The sequence below is a fragment of the Gymnogyps californianus genome, chromosome 3 (genome assembly GCF_018139145.2).
Source record: "Gymnogyps californianus isolate 813 chromosome 3, ASM1813914v2, whole genome shotgun sequence".
Classification (NCBI taxonomy): Eukaryota; Metazoa; Chordata; class Aves; order Accipitriformes; family Cathartidae; genus Gymnogyps; species Gymnogyps californianus.
Window position 1 is genome coordinate 50033045 of NC_059473.1, and position 16728 is coordinate 50049772.

The 16728-nt window shown below is 38.3% G+C and overlaps 1 protein-coding gene across 1 annotated transcript in view; it reads left to right on the forward strand.

The window, feature by feature from the left end:
* Positions 1 to 16728, forward strand: part of PDE10A (phosphodiesterase 10A) — a 197713-nt gene that overhangs the window by 16817 nt on the left and 164168 nt on the right. The gene's annotated exons all lie outside the window — the stretch shown is intronic.

The window sequence follows — 16728 nt, forward strand, 5'->3', positions numbered from 1 at the left end:
TGGGCAGAACTTCTGTTCTCTTTTAGCGGCCACTCGTTCATGTCTCTGTGATCTTCCCAGCTGCTGGTTTTCATGAACTCATCTGATACATGTATTGTTTGGTCAAATTTGATTGCAATTAGTCATAAGGTCAAAATGTATTTGTAGCTGAAAAGCCAGAAGACAATTGCATGTCTTGTTTCTTTTGACCTTCTAAAGATTTGCTGGGTTTTTGTTGTTGTTGCATCTTTATTAGTTCTCTCAGTAGCATTGAGGTTCTATTAATGATGGCTCTAATTTCTTTGGATTACTAAAATTTTTAGTGTTTTATACACAAGGCAGAGATACATAGCTTCTGGGGAGAGGTCAACGATGTTTTCAGTAGCTTCTTCCTTCTTAAGTGTAATTTACCAAGGGACTCTGCAATCGAGTCATCATGATGGGAAGTGCATCTCAACTGATGTAATGCATTTGTGTTTCCTGGAAACAGAACAAAATCGCAGTTCTGCTCCGTTTAATGCAAGATTTGTCATTGATTTCAGTTGCCGTGATATTTACTCCTATCGTTTGATCTTTTTGTTGTAACAGGTTGTTCATGCTTTATGAATCTGATTTCCTGACATCAGTCCCTCAAAGCAGTGTTAAAAGTTTTTATTCATGAAGAGTATTTTTACAAAATATTTTGAAATGTGGCGCAGCCAAATCTGATTTCCACAAAACTTCTAGTATCTTCCTCTGCAGACTATGCTAAAACAGGGAATCAACATAATTGATACAGCAAGAGGGGCTAGATGCATAAAGCTGGATGGACTTGATAGATAAATTCTTCAAATAGATTAAATATTTATCTAATGCGTGTTACTCCTGTCAGGAATATATTTTCTGATGAAGATGCATTGTTTCCTCTCAGTCTGTCTTGGAAACTAAAATGCATTAAGTTGAAACAGTATCACCTTGATCCTGTCTGCTGCAACAGTATATGTTTAAGCCAAATGACTGTATTATACACTATTTTAAGTATTTTGTCTAAAAACTCTTTTAATCTGAAGTAGAAACACATTGCATTTCATCACTTGCAGAAATGCTGTGCATTTTTTCAAAGATTCAAAACAGAAAATGTTCAGTGACTACTTCTGAATATTATTTTTTGGCCTCTGGAAAAAGATGACTGTCTTGCTAATTTTTTTGGCATGGCTTCCTCTGTGTTGACTTCAGAAAAAGTAAGTTATGGCAATATATGGAAGAACATGAGCTCCATGTTATACAAGTGGTTGGTCTGAATGCTTGGGGTGTCCAAATGTTTTATCTGGTCACAGCTGTTAGAATGCAACACACAGAAATTTGCCTTAGTGATAATTTGTAGAGTGAGTAATTATGTGTAATGAATTTATGACCAGAAAATCTTCAAGAACACTCCGAGGGAAAGAGTCTTCCCTTAGTTGTTCTTGTTTATCCTTAATTTCGGTGGGGATCATAGCAGTGGAGTAGAGGACAGGTTCGGTGCTTAGTAACTTTAGCCGATTTTTGCTGTATTTAAGGCAATGGTAGTATAGGGGTCGGGAAAGCATACAGCCAATAAAAAAAACTGTAAAGCAAAAAACTCCCTCCTGTGTTCAGACACTTTGATCACGGAAGTGTTTTCAGAATTCAGGCAGACCTATGTGATGTTGTTCTGTAGAACTTTTTAGGCACTTAGTTACTTATGTGTGCAGATGGGGGAGCAAAAATGACTACTTGCAAAGGTTCCCCTCTTTCTTGGTCATAATGGTGCTCTGATGGCTGTGTATTATTAAAAGTAATGGTAATTATTTGTGTTATGGGTAATTCCTTGTGCTGTTTTATAGCCCATGATGTCAAGGAAGTTTGCAAGCCATTGGCTGAACCTTGTGGCAGGCTTGATAGGAAGGGAATCACAGTCAGACAGTTGTTCTTACTGCATGCCATAAGGCAGAAGACTCAATGGTTGGGTTTTTATATGCTTAACTCTGCATAAATCTTGCTGAAGAAAACTTCTACAAGTGGTTTAAAAACAGTAGGATAAAATGATTTTGTAAAATAAAACAAAGTATGTTTTTGTAACAGCTTCAAGCTATTTATTCTGTTTACAGTCATTTTGTGGCTGTTTGTTTTTCCAGGCCAAAGATGTATTTGCAACTCAAATCCCAATAAAACTCTCAAAACAAGAGTTGGATTCACAGATGAGAATGGTACATAGATTTTTTTTTTTTTTCAAATAGACTTTTGTCTTTTCGGTGGGGTGATGTGTCTCAAACACACTTGTGAATTAAATGAAGACTGGTTTAGCTTCAGATTTCAGGAAAGTAAACTTGAAAGGACACTATCGGGTGGTCTCAACTAATGAGTAGGGTATGTTAAACTGGGAAAAGTTTTCTTTTTTCACATGTTGATGCGCTCAGTTCCTGCTTCATAGCAATCTCATCTGAAACAATTTTCTCATCCTCTTATTTGGTCTTTTTTGTCATTTAAATCACATTGGACCACTAAGTCTTTCACATGGCCTTTCTGTAAAATCATACATTGCACAAGCTCGAGGGCATGAACTGCATTTTGTGTTTATAAAGAAAATGGAAATCAAGGGAAAGGAGGGAATTGCAAGCAGTGATACGTTTTTCTAATGAAACTTCCGTACAGCTCTGCTGCTGATTTCTCCTTATGTGCATGTCCAACAGAAAATGGAAAACACCTTTCCTTCACCACCTCCCTCATGATAAAAAACAGGGCCTTTTTCCCTGCTGGCCTGCAGCCTGGGGAGGTGGGGATGGCAACTCATGTTTTGCTTATGAAAGGATTGTGATGTTTTTAAGAAAACAAAACATTAAATAGCTGTTGTACAAAGGGGCACCAGTCATAAAATACACTAGAGGTGTATTTCTGAATCATAAGTTGCATTTTGGTCTTGAAACAGACTTTTTTATTCCCCCAGTGTTTGTGGCAAGTATTAAAAATGAGTTGAGGACAATGCTGATCCTTTAGCAGTTGGAATATTAGAGCATAGAGATGGTTCTCCTGATTGGATGCTGCAGACAGGGAGCTCCCTGCTTGCCCTTCAGCCAGTTGTGCAATGTTCAGGGCTGAAAGTCTGTCAACATAATTTTTTTTTTTTTTTTTTTGGGACCCTTGTGGAAGCAGACCATCAAAGCTCCCGAACAAACACACTAAAAAGCTGCTGGGATAATGATTTGGATAAGGATAATTCATTTAATTAACTTCATTTCAGGTTTTGAAGAAAGCACAGTGGACCTGCCCAAACCAGAATATTTGACATCTGAGTATGTTTTAGTTCATTATATTTAACTGAGTTTTTCTCTCTTGAAAGTGGAAAGCAAGAAGCTGCTGTATTTCAGGAAATGAATATCTGGTTTACAGCATATTTAAGACCCTTTACCCTTCCAGCTCAGCTCATGGCAATAGTTCATACTCAGGCACTTGCTACATTTGACTTGAATTCAGCTTAATTTTCCTGACTCTTTTTTTAAAAGTTACAGAGACTTTCCTTTCTTTGACTCAACAGATGGGCTTGTGACGTCTTTGAAAATCAGCAGGCTTTGTGAAAAGAAATGGTAGTTGCTGTTTCTGAGGCTGTGGTGAGGAAACAGTGCTGTTGGTTATGGTTGGGAGACTGGAGTCCAAAATATGATTGTAAACTAGTTTACCATTCTGCAGCTTTTCTTTTGGTATTCACATAATTGTATGTAGACAGCACTTGTTTTTCAGTGCTGTGGCTTTTTGAAGTGGACTACAGTGCTGGGCAGATGAAGTAACCCTTCACCTGACTGATTTAATGGTCAAAAGGAGGAAGAGAAATACTGCTTTTTAATGCTGTTGTTAAACTGTGAACTGCTAGAGCTGTTGTAGTTTCACTTAGTCACCTACTCCCTTCCCTTGCTGATTTTAAGTTATGCATGGTTTAGATTTATGGTAAATGTATTTTTCTTTACTGATGTATTGTACCTTTGTCAAATTCCCATGTATCATTCATGTAGAAGGTGGGCAGCTGGTGGAAGCTAGGGAAGGAAGTAGAGTACTACCAAGTGCTGGTAACAGTATTTTTAACAACATAAACTGATCTGTTCATATCCTCCTAAAATACAGAGGTGGGATTCCTGGTGGGATGAGATGACGGCTTTGCCGCCCCTATTAGGGCTATCTGCTGTGAGAGCTTTCAGTGGCCTTTCCTCCTTCCAAAACTTCTCCTATGTTTTGTTAATTGATTCCTACCACAACCTCTTAGTAGTTGCAGTATCTTCAGGAAGAGGGTTTTTTTGGTTCGTTATTTATCCCATCACAACCATTTCAGAAGAGACTTTTGTCTGAAAGACCAAGCACCTGCCCCCATGTTGAGAGCTTTACCAAGGCAGAGCAGCTGTCAAATGAATGAGATGGGTAGTTTTATAGATACCCATAATCTTTTTGAGAAATATCAGGAATGGATATCTAGCAGTTACGATTCTGTGACTGCTTTAAGTAGCCATCTTACAGCTATTTGTTGTCTTGACTAACACTGGCAGCATAAAGGGCTGCCTGATTCTACTGTGAAGTTTACTTTGAAAGATTAACGTGTGCAGGATGTGTTAATAGGAGGAAAACTGAAGAGAGCAAGAAGGCATATAAAAGAAACAAGATAGAATTTCATAGTTTCCTTGCCAATGAGAAAACAAACATAGCTGGAAAGACAATTGGGACATCAAGAAATGGAAGGGGCAATAAGGTATTTTCTGGCAGAAGAGGAAGATTTAAAAAATTGCAACAAAACAAAAATAGGTTATGACACATCAGCTCATATTTTTCAATTGAGGAGATAGTCCCACCTACTCAAGTTTCTGAAAGAAATTCTGCCAGTCTGAGGAGCTGAAATATCAACCTTTGGTCATATTTCTTGTGATATGTTCTTTTTCTGTATATGTTAGGAGGTTATAGGGACTGCGGTGGTTTTTTTTATAGTGTAAATAAGGCACGTTCTTTATTGCAAATAGCAGTTAGTTTTCTGGTAGATGCCTTTTATCATGCACTTAGGTTTTAATGCTTCCTTAATAATTTCCTTTGTTGCAGCTTAAAAAGGCAAAGACTGGCCTGCCACTAAGTTTCTAGGCAGCTGAGCTGACTCTGAGAGGGGTTCCTTTGCAGGATTTCCAGTGTGAAAGGAGAGTGGTATTTCTTGGCCATTTAGGAAGTCTTAACTTCTTTTTTTCAGAGCTATTCAGAGTATAGATTCCTCATATATATGTTTTCTTACTAAAGTGAGTTCAACTGCAAGTTGAGTGTGGAAAGGCAAAAGAGCTTTACAGACACCTGAGTATCAGAGGGCAAAGTGTTTCATACCAATAGCATTCTTCAGACTTTAGGTTTATATAGAACTGGATTTAAATATTAACAATGGCAAGGAAATGTCTGAGGCTTTACTAAAAAACAGACAAGGGATTGTACTTTCTTCCTGTTTCCACTCTTTCAGTGTTGCTGAATTTATTGATGTGTGATTTTTTTTTTTTTTAAATTATTATTTTTTTAAAATTACTATTTTGGTTTTTTGCTACCCTCTGCCAAGCTCTAGGGGACATAGCTGTCTGCCCTGTAACTTCGACTGTCATCATTAGCACTCCGTTACCTCACATGGCTGTGTGAGGACTTTAATCTTCTATATAATTGGTGGTGGCAATTGCTGCTAAAGCTGTAAAGGAAAAGCATCCGTTCACCTTCGTGTGAAAATGGATGATTGACGAACTCATGAATGTTTCCTCTCGGCTCTGAACCAAGTAAGTAAGGCAGAGTACCTCAGGCAGTCTAACTTCCTGGCTTGATAATAGACTGGGAAAAGAGCCATTTGTTGTCTTCAGGGTTGTCCATATATGGACAAATCTTTTGCTGGGCTGAGTAAAAACAGTCATCTTTCAGGAAAGAATAGAATGTTACAGGATTTTGGAAAATGAAGGTTTTATAAGCAGAGGTCTAGCTTAAAATAATGGATGGTTGTTCGCTTCAATGCACTTCAAAACAGCATGGGCTCAGGTTTGTACCCTGGAAGTGTGTTAGAGAATTACAGCTATAGATGTTAAGCGTGTAAGTGTGTTTACACTTACCCTAGTTGTTTGACAGCCTTTGCTTTGGGAAGGACCAGTGCTGATGCTGGTGCGGACTAGACCTGTAGGCTTTCACTGCCTTTTTATTTAGTTTTGGATTAAAGACTAGGAAGACATTTAAGGTGAAGTTAAATACAGGAAAGATTATTTCAGTCTTTGACCATCTGTGGCTCAGTAGTACACTTGTTTTATCGTTGTATGAAGACCTTTAACAGTATTCCTTGATGATTTGGAGGATCAAGCTGATCGTTATCACATAGGAGATCCAAGAACAGCTGGACAAATCTTGAGTTGACTGCAGAATTGTGATGTTATTTTCTAGTAATACAAAAAGTTTGGGGTTTATGTGGGGTCCCCCTGTTTTTACTCAAGGAGACTATGAAATACAGAGTATGTGTATGTGGAAGCAGCAAAACAGTTTTCTCTGATGGATCCTGAAACACCACAAAATGAGCTTCTTTTAGCTGGTGTTGGAATGCTGTTACCTCTGCGTTTCATCAGATGACAGACTTGAGGACAGGAAGCGGCAGGGGGAATAAGTCAAACTCATGGTTGTAGGATTATGTTGTATCTACTAATACAGTTTCAACTGGTTACAATATTTTAGGCTTAATATCTTTGTTCCAGGTGTAGTAGAAGATACCTTGATTTCTGATGAATAGGGACCATAGAAAGAGTCCTTGATTTCTGATAAGGGACTGTGTGTAGGACTCGTCCCAATGCTTGTGTTGTCAAGACCACAGGCACCCTGGTTAAGACATTGGTTTACTTCTGACTTAGGGGAGATCATGCAGTATATTAATAGCAAAAATCCTCCCTAAAACTGTTCTATTGGTCTGCAGGTTCACTTAGAGTTGTTGTGTTGACAGTCTTGAAGATGATGACTTTTTTTGGCACATTAAAGCCCAGAGCAGCTTTATTTTTTTTTTTATTCTACCTGTTGTACTTGGAAGGAGAAGGTATATAAGAGAAAGTAGGCAAGATTTATTTATTTTTTAAAAGGTAGTGGGAGAAAGCAGCTGATTTGCTTTAGGCATCACTGAAAATTACAGCTGAATTTCTTGCACAGAAATAAAATATTGTACAGCAGATTGCTTATATTCGACAGATGCTTGAAACTGAATACTCTCTCTTTTTGACAGTAGGTAGGAGTCTTCCCAAAAGTAGGGAAATCCCCTTAAATATTTTTTGTTGTCTTAGAGGTTGGGTCAAAAAAGGTTATAAAAATATCTTTGACTACTGAAAGTATGAAGTTTCAAGAGGGGGAGGAATGAATAGATATAGGGGAAGAGAGCAGCATGCATCCTGTCTTTGAGACTAGGGTGTTTAAGTGTTATAAAGGAACAGTGCCCAGATTGACTGCGTTACCGGGCAGGACATCAAATAATCCAGTTTCCATAGTCTGTCTGTAAGTGTGTGGGATTCTGTAAGCTTAACTCTCTTCAATCAGCGGGAGATTGATATGGGTTGAACTCACCATTTCTAGCCTAAATTTTTAACCTTGAGTTTTTTCCATGTGGTGGGGAAAGTGCTTTGCTTTTTTAAGGATTTTATATGCATATTCTGAGTAGCAATGACTTTTGATTTGTGTTTTGTGATGATTTTTTTAATTGAAAAAAGAAATGGTTCATTTCTGGTTTGCCTTTTAAAATTAGCAGTGAGTGTTTCAGTTTCCTGGTCATCTTACAGTGCTTTCCTATTACAGAGCTGACTTAGAACCCTTGCACAGATCTTCAGCCGTGAAAACTATTATTGCATTTTCTTGTATTTCTTATTAAATTGAGCTAGTTTAAGCCTTTTCCTGGTTTTACTATTGCAGTTTTTGCTGAAAGCAAAAGACAGTTAGTGCTGCAAAATAGTTTCTTATTATTACCACCTGCTTTCAGAAATACCTAATTGCCTATGGAAAAGAAAATCCATATCTGCTCATAGTTCCATAGCAAACATTGGACCACTTTTTCACTAGGCGAAAAGTTGCGGTTAGGTTAGGTTCAGCTAACAAAAAACAGCTGAGCCAGATAAAATTAAATGTTTTTCTTTCCTCCTTCTTTACACAAATCTGTTTGTTGGAGGTGAAGTTTACAGTAATGGTTTCATTTTTCGAGGAGAGTGAATATGAAAACACACATGGACAAAAATAAGGTGTATGTTTGACTAAAAATAAGCTGTACATTCACTTTATTTTTACATTTCACTGATTTTTTTTTTAAATGTATACATTATTCTTTCCTTCATACATTGCACTAATACTTAGTTTGCATTAAGTAGATCAATTAAACGGTATATTAACCATTACTGAGCAACAGCTTGGCTGCATTCCACCTCCTGCCCAAGCTCTGCAATAAGTTTATTTAGCATTAAATCGAAGATTTTGTGACGTGTTAGTGAGAAGCACTTTGTTAAAGAATAGCATAATAGTATTTTAGATTTTTCTAATGAAAAAACTAGCCATATGAATTACCTGCATCTATCCTATATATATTTTCTTACTTTTTCTTACGTTTCTGCATTGCGTGTAGTACTTTCCAAGATCCATTTTCATTCTGTCCCTGGCAACTTTACTCTCTGGAGTCCCTCTCCCCTTGTATTTTGTAAAATCACTTTTTGAATGTCTTCCTTCTGATGATCTCCCGACTCAAGTGTAATACCATTTCCTGACTGTTGAACTCAAGCAAGGTTTTTCATTATCCAGATAGCTTGAGACCTTTTTCCTTTCCAGGCTGCCACAGGCTGACTCCTCCTCTTCCGCATCTGTTCTGTCAGCATCATTGCTGTACTTCAAGGCTGTGTGTGCAGGTCTGCTGGACCCTCAGTTTTGGTTTGAAAGGATGAGAGTTAGATGATTGTGCGGATTGGTAGGAAGCCTGCATAAGAGATAACCCTGAATGTCTACTCTACTTACAGCTAGTTTAAGGCGAAAAGGAAAAAAGTCAGTGGGGAGGTTGCTGAGGAAGAACATTTCAGGCCGTGGGTTGAGTGAGAAAGGGTAAGGATTGGGCCATGGAGGAAGCGGTTTCAGCCTAGGTCTAAGGAAGTGTATGATCAAGTGGAGAGAAGGGCAGGGATTTAGGGCAGATTTATATGGTCAGGTTATGAAGAACCACTGACAGTTTTCCCCTGTTAGAGGCTCAATTCTGCCTGTTTTGTGGTGACAGGGTGCTAGATTGCCCATTGCTGAAGCCTCCATCTACTGGATTGTTCTTCCTTGACTGACATCAAGATTTAACATTAAGTGGAGAAGTGCGACTGGGAGCATGTTCACGTTAGTGTGTTCAGGTCAGAAGTGTGCTTTTGAGGTGACTGTCATAGTTGTTCTCATTAGTTCTTGGTTCACATCAGAGAATGGTCCAACAGAGCATCCATCCATTAACTGGATTCTTTCCAGACTAAACAAAACTACAGCGTTCTACCTAATGAAGCAAGTTTGGTGTATAGGACCAGATTAGATCTAGTTTGAAATAAAACCCACCAAACCATTAAAAGTATGAATGCTGGGTCCTCATAATCACTTGCTTTGGTCTGGAAATCTACTCCTGGGCAGGCTGTGCTAATGTAGGCATGGATCTGATTTGCAGCTCCCTCTGCTTTGAAAATTCAGCAGTGCCACAGGAATCCTTTACAGTGGTGGTGTTGGCAGAAGGGGGGACCCAAGGTGTATGTCATGCATTGACTGATGTTTTGCTTGCACCTAAGTGTCTGAAAAATGGCTTCTGAAGATCAGGGTCTGCTGAAGAGCTTTGCAAAGCATGGTGGAAATAGTGTAGAATATTCCTTTAAGAATATTTCATCAGCCATTGAAAGGAAATTGGGTGGTTGTGGATGAAGGATCACTTTACCATGGGCCTGTTCAATCTGTTCATGATTAATGTGTTTGTAAAACATAGCTAAGGCTTATATATTACACTCTTTTGAGATGCTATCTTGGGTTTTGTTGATTTATTAATGTTATAAATTTGATCCTGCTGAACTGAGCCTACTTGCAAAGAAAATCAGAATTTTTATTTTGCCGAGAACAGCATTGTGCACTGTGTCGGATGTAGTTATGGAAAGTTCAAATAAGTGTGGTTATGAAATGCCATTACTCTGAAATAGGAAGTAAAAAAAAAAAATCCAATATACTTTCAAAACACAAATGACAAGAGAGGAATGTTATATTCTTCCCCACACTTAAGTAATGGTGTGCCTCTCAATGTTCTTTCTGGTTTATAACTGATTTTGTAGACTGAACTACTAATCCTTTGTTGCGTGTTCTTTTTGTATTTATATTAATGTTGAATCTGATAGAAGAATCCTAATTTAAACCATATAATGAGAGTTTTCTTGACAAAATTTGTGAATGTTGGTTTGGTTTTTTTTTCTCCTTGTTCTCCTGTATCTAGCCAAATGCATTTTTTTTCCTGGCCTCATAATGGCTAATTGTCCTGGTTTCAGCTGGGATAGAGTTAATTTTCTTCCTAATAGCTGGTATAGTGTTATGTTTTGGATTTAGTATGAGAGTAATGTTGATAACACACTGATGTTTTTAGTTGTTGCTAAGTAGTGTTTATACTAAGTCAAGGATTTCTCAGCTTCTCATGCCCAGACAGCAAGAAGGCTGGAGGGGCACAAGAAATTGGGAGGGGACACAGCCAGGACAGCTGGCCCAAACTGTCCAAAGAGCTATTCCATACCATATGACATCATGCCCAGTATATAAACTGGGGGAGTTGGCCAGGAGGGGCGGATTGCTGCTTGGGAACTAACTGGGCATCAGTCGGCGAGTGGTGAGCCATTGCATTGTGCATCACTTGTTTTGTATACTCTAATTCTTTCTTCCTTTCTGTCCTATTAAACTGTCTTTATCTCAACCCATGAGGTTGGTTTGTTTTTTTTGGTGTTGTTTTTTTTGGTTTTTTTTTTTTTCCCTTCTATTCTGTCCACCATCCCACTGGGTGGGGGGAGTGAGCAAGTGGCTGCATGGTGCTTAGTTGCCAGCTGGGGTTAAACCACGACACTAATGAACAAGCTTATGCTGCCTTTTCTGACTATCTAACCTAGTTAAAAATAAAATAGCTTTAATCAGAAAGGTGTGAAGAACACACATGTTCGTGAACTGTGCGATCCTGATTCTGAGCTGCTACCTCTCATGTACAGAATAATTCCAGTGGGCTTGTTCTCAGTTTCCAGTGGTATAATTTAATTTTGAACAGATCTTTTCTGTTAATCTTCAGACTGTCCTTTATCTGTATAAATAAGGTTCACTTTTCCTTCTCTCATCTTTGTTTTAGTGTCATTTCTGGCTAGGTAAGCTAAATGAGAATCATCCAAAGCATGCCTGGTTCTTAAAGCAGCCTTTGGAAGACAGCGAGTGTGGTGTTTGAGGTGTTGTAGCTGGATCATATACCAGGAGCTACTGCTTTTGTGTTCCCAAGCTGAAAAGCAGAAGGCCAATTTAGAGCTTCAAACTTGACTTCCCATTTGGCAGTGCACAGTGTCACTGGCAGGCCATAGGAACATCCATATTTGCAAAACTGAACATTGCATCCTCTGCTGATACCATTTTAATTAGATTCCTATTTGTGTTAAAACCAGTCTGATTTGATATCTTAGGCCGTTGATCAGTGTAACATAAGTCTAACAAGAATTTATATTTGCTGTCAAGAAAGTGCATGTTTCAGCAATGAAGCACAGAACCAATATTATAATAAGCATGAGCTGTACCTTACTCTTGCTGAAGTTTATAATGAAGCTTTCCCTGACTCCTGGGAGCTGGGATGAATCCCTTGATGGCTACTTCCAGGTCTGATGCACTGGGACCATTCTTGCCTCCCTCTGCATGACATGGGGAGATGTTCATAGGATGGTGCTAGCTACCTTGCTGGGATTTAATAATTTGTGTTTTGATGAGAAGCCTTTTTATTACATTTGCTGGAATGCCAAATAAAACAAAATAAAAAAATCATGTGTGCGTTGTAATTGATTCTACTCCTAAATACTATTTTTCTCTTTTTCTGTTCTTAGTAAATCACTGGTTTTACCTTCAGCAGGTGCAGCATGTTTTTCTAATGCTGATGTTTTATGTAACCATGGTCACAGTTACTTGCAAGGGTTTTATTGACAGAAGAGTGATTTGTTATCAGTCTTGCAATTTTATGTATTTCATTACTAACACTGTAATCATCTCTAGTGCAAGCACTGCACTGACAGAAACAGTAAAGTTTGGTGTTATCTCACTTTTTCTTGGAGTAATTCGGTAGAGCATTTAGGAAGTGTCGTGTACACTGACATATTTATATTAAGTGTTTGGTGCGCATAACATTAGGGAGTGTGTGTGTGTTGGGGTTTTTGTTGTTGGCTTTTGTTTTCTTTTGTTCTTTTAAGCCAAGCATTGTCAATGCTGCTGTAGCAACCTTAGCAGTTTATTAGTTGTTTTTGATATCCAGAGATTCTGCTGTGAAGTTGCTTTAGGAAGTAAACTGTACAAACTCTTGTGTGATAAATGCTGTACCTATAGTGGTTTCAGCTAAGTTGTTCAAGGCTGCCTTTGACTCCAACAATATAAGCTAACTAGCTAGGCATTTTTGAATTTTAGTAGTGCCGTGTAGCTCATATAGAGGACATAGGCAGCAATGTTTTAACCACAGATAAAGTGATTTTATTAATTGCTGTTTTGTGTAATGTTACTTACATTGGTACTGCGTTGGTACTTTTTATTATAGTTTTGTCTTTGCTGGCTGCATACATTGAGAGCATGTTAAAAATATAGATATGGCATTTGTCACAGATGTGGTTTGTTGCACAAGGTTCTAGGCTGTTAGCTGGAAAAATAGAGTGGAGTTCATGAGTGTGCTCGTGTGAAGTAATGAATGTCATGCAACACTAAGTGAACATACTTGTGCACGTAACAGACATAAACCACGCAGAGTTTGTGACTGACTTTACATGCCCTCTTGAGATGAATTGAACCATCAACCCTCCTGTTTCTGTTATCTTTAGTCACATGTAAGATTTGTGCACTATAGACATATGTTGAATTCTACCTCCAAGGTGTGGATTTTGTGTTTTGGAAGAACCAGCACTGTAAAAATCTGTTTCTGAGAATGGTGTTCCCAGTTGTAATAATTGCTACAGTTATTGTGAATTGCGCCCCCCCCTTTTTTTTTTCCTAAAAAGCTATGGTAGAGCCTGAATAGGATTTAAACTATGTTGAAATGATTGGTGGTGATGAAGGAGTCTGGTTGGGCATGTGTTCTTTAATTTTCTCATCCAGGTTTGTTAACATTATATTTTGTACACACCAACATATAAAATATGTGTGTTTGATCTTGTTTAATGTTCATTTCTCTAGAGCCCATGTTTTATTCAGTATTCTTAAGCCATTCCCGAGGCAAAGCAGTTCTTGCTGTCAACTGCAGAAGATAGAGCTGCTAGGCTGTACTTGACCATTATCATGAAAATAAATGTAAGCACAAAATAAATGTTCTTTCTCTGCAAGCTGTTATAAAAGGAACAGTCACTGAAATGTTAGGTTATTATCTAAGCCTCCTCCCACCATAAGACTGTTTTTAACTGGGGGGCTGGGGGCTTGGGAAAGGGGCAGGAGTGAAGTTAGTTTACCTGAAAATGATAGATACTTAATTCAGTCTGAATTCAGGTCTCGTCTGTTTTGCATATGCTGATTTTGAAGCATATTAACTATTGTAAGGAGTTTGCAGGAATGATGCTGTAATAAATACATACATAAATCATTACAGTGTAATGATATTTAACTTGTAGTATAGTCTTGGTGATTTACGTGTTTCGGTGATTTATATACTTTGTGTACTTTCTAATTCTGAAAGGGTATAAAGCTCAGGTGCCCACCCTCCTAACAAGATCTGAAAGCTCTACCTGGGATAGCAGACTTGCTTTTAGATGATGTTTCTTCCGGTAGAAATTTGGAAGCATACAGCTATAAACCTTTCAGACAGGAGGAGGACTGCTGTGTTTAACAGTGCTGTATATAACATCAATACTACGTGTAAAGAAAATAATTTAAAAAGACAGTGGAATATATGGGAACTGTTTATGACACTTATCTGATTGAATTGCATTTATGTTGAAATCTTACTTTTTCTTTCTTTAAATGTAGTTTAAAAAAAATAATCAAGAGAAAGTAATAATTCCACATCCCTTGCATTGTTTAACTGTTGTATGGTAGATGTTGAGATCACACTTTCATAGAGATTAATAAGCATGCACAGTCATCTCTTTCCACAAGAAATGTGTACTTTGTGTGCCCACTAAGACAGTCCTTAGGATAGCATAGTATATGCTCATGTAATTAATGATGATAATGGTACCACACAAGCACAGGAAAAATGGGGTTAGGTTTGAGTGATGAGCCTGAAGTTGGTGTATTCTAACTTCTGAATTCTGGCATTGCACGAGTGAGAAATGATGACATAAAATAGTGGTGTTGTCTTAAATTTCCCTTTAAAAAAAAAAAAAAGAAAACTGAAGAATCAGCAAAATTTAATTATTCCCATTGTAACAAATGCTCAGATATCCAACTTGTAAAATGAGGCCTCTTAAATTAGTAGCATGTGGCATTGTTTGTTAACAAAGATTGTGAAGTGAAGCCTCAACCCAAGTGAGTGTGAGGTGAAGCTGAGCAGAGCATTATAAAGTGAGGATTTCAAAGAGAACATGTTCTACCACGCTGTGAGGCTAAATAACATGCTTTTAAAATGCAGAGCTACCAATTTTACCGTGACTTCTGTGGAGCTGGATGTTTTTCCTGAGACTAACCACACTTTGGGAACATATTTAATGCAAGTGGAACATCAAGAAGTTTCTGGGACAAGTGTTGAAGTTCTGAGCATAGTCAATTAAGAATATCCATTGGATACTGTTTAACCATATTTGGTGAAGTCTTTATGCATAGCTATGTATCTGACTTCTGTTGTGATCCCTGTTCCTGTTTTTAACCTCATGAGACACTAGAACTAATTAGACAAATGTGCAAATGAGTAGAGTTTACTGAATGTCGGCAAATCTGTACATTTTCTATCACTGTTTTCTGAAATATTTCTTTGCAGTTTTTGTGTTCAATGTAAGTTCCACTGAATTAAAACCAATCACAGAAAACTTTTATTTAAAATCTGTGATTTATGAAGTGATGATTTTAAAGAATAGTCTTGGGCAGTCTTAACTATAAAGACAGACACTGTTATCCAGTCATCCATTTTGGAAAATGTATTAACTGTAGATTTTATTTTTACTTTGATAAATTGCCTAAAGATTTAGCAGTAATTATAGTAATAATAATTAGGTGTGATGCCTGCTTGTGTTCGTTAAGCTCTGTGAAGACAAATATCGATAAGAAAAGAAAAAAAGCTAGACAGCAGTTGGACCACTGAGACCTTGTGCTTTGATGTTTTAAGGCAGTCTGACAAATACTTCAAGCCAGCATAACCTCCCTTCTGCTTGCCAGCTTAAGGGAGGGCAAGGCAAAACATTTCCCCAAGGAGGGAGTGTGTTGATGTGCCTAAGAACAACAGGGAAGACTTTGTGGGGAGAGGAGTGAACAGTTGAGAGAAGAGGAAGGGGTGCTCCAGAGATGCTGACGTATGCCAGATCACATTATCTGTTGAGCTAGCCTCAGGATGGTCAAAGTTAGGGTTGGTTGGCTCCTGAGTGGGAGAACAAGTGACTAAGTAGCCCCATGAGACTGAACAGTGGGACTAATAAAGCTTTTTTGCTCTGGTTTTGTCTGGTGGCTGGTCCCTCTCTGTAGATGCCCTTGTATGTTGTAAGGATTTAGCCGATGTTGCAGTCTTTTTCTCAGCAGAGGCACAGATACACCCTCTTTTCTACCAGGCTGATCATTAATACAAGTATTCTATGGTGATCTCAAACAGGTTAAATCCCTGAAAGAGATGAATATTTTTAGTTGCAAATGAACAGAACTTAATATTTTCTCACATACATGTGCATGTTTGCACATATATTGATTATTGAATTTGCTCATTCCTTTTAGAAATCATGCAAAACTAAAGTTGTTTCACGTGGAGCGGAATTACATGTTCTGAACTTAGTATCTCTAGAGGTACCTCTTCCCCACTATAATGCTTTTGGCCTGTGTCCCCAAATACTCTTCCTCCCATGGCCCCCAGTGGCCAGGTGGAGAAGATGTGACATGACTGATAGTGTGGGCTGACTGGCTGCCAGTGTGCTGATTGACTAAACCCTGGCCAGGCAAGAGAAAATCTGAAGCTTTTTTTAACTGGCATGCCAGTTTATCCAGTTGCCAGTGGCCATAAAGCCTTCAGGAACATAGTTATCCTTGAATAGCTGTTGTCCTGTGTTGGTTATAGTTGAAATTGGCTCATAAGCCTAGAAGTTATTAAGGGACGAAAGCAGAGAGGCTGCTGATCTGGCCAGTCAGACAGGAACTGGGATGAAGGTGTGAACACTGTGGAGCCTGAGTGTTTTCTCCTCTAGACTCCTGCAGCAGCTCTGACTTGCACAGGATGTTTCCAGACTTGCATAAGTCTAATGGGGTGAACGCAGAGTTTGTTCTTTCTTCTTGCCTCTGCTTTACAGTCCCATGTTGTGGCATTTGTATCCCTGATCTCAAGTTGCAGGGCAGCGTGTAGTCACTGCCTTCCTGCCTGAGAAGGCAGTGTGCCAA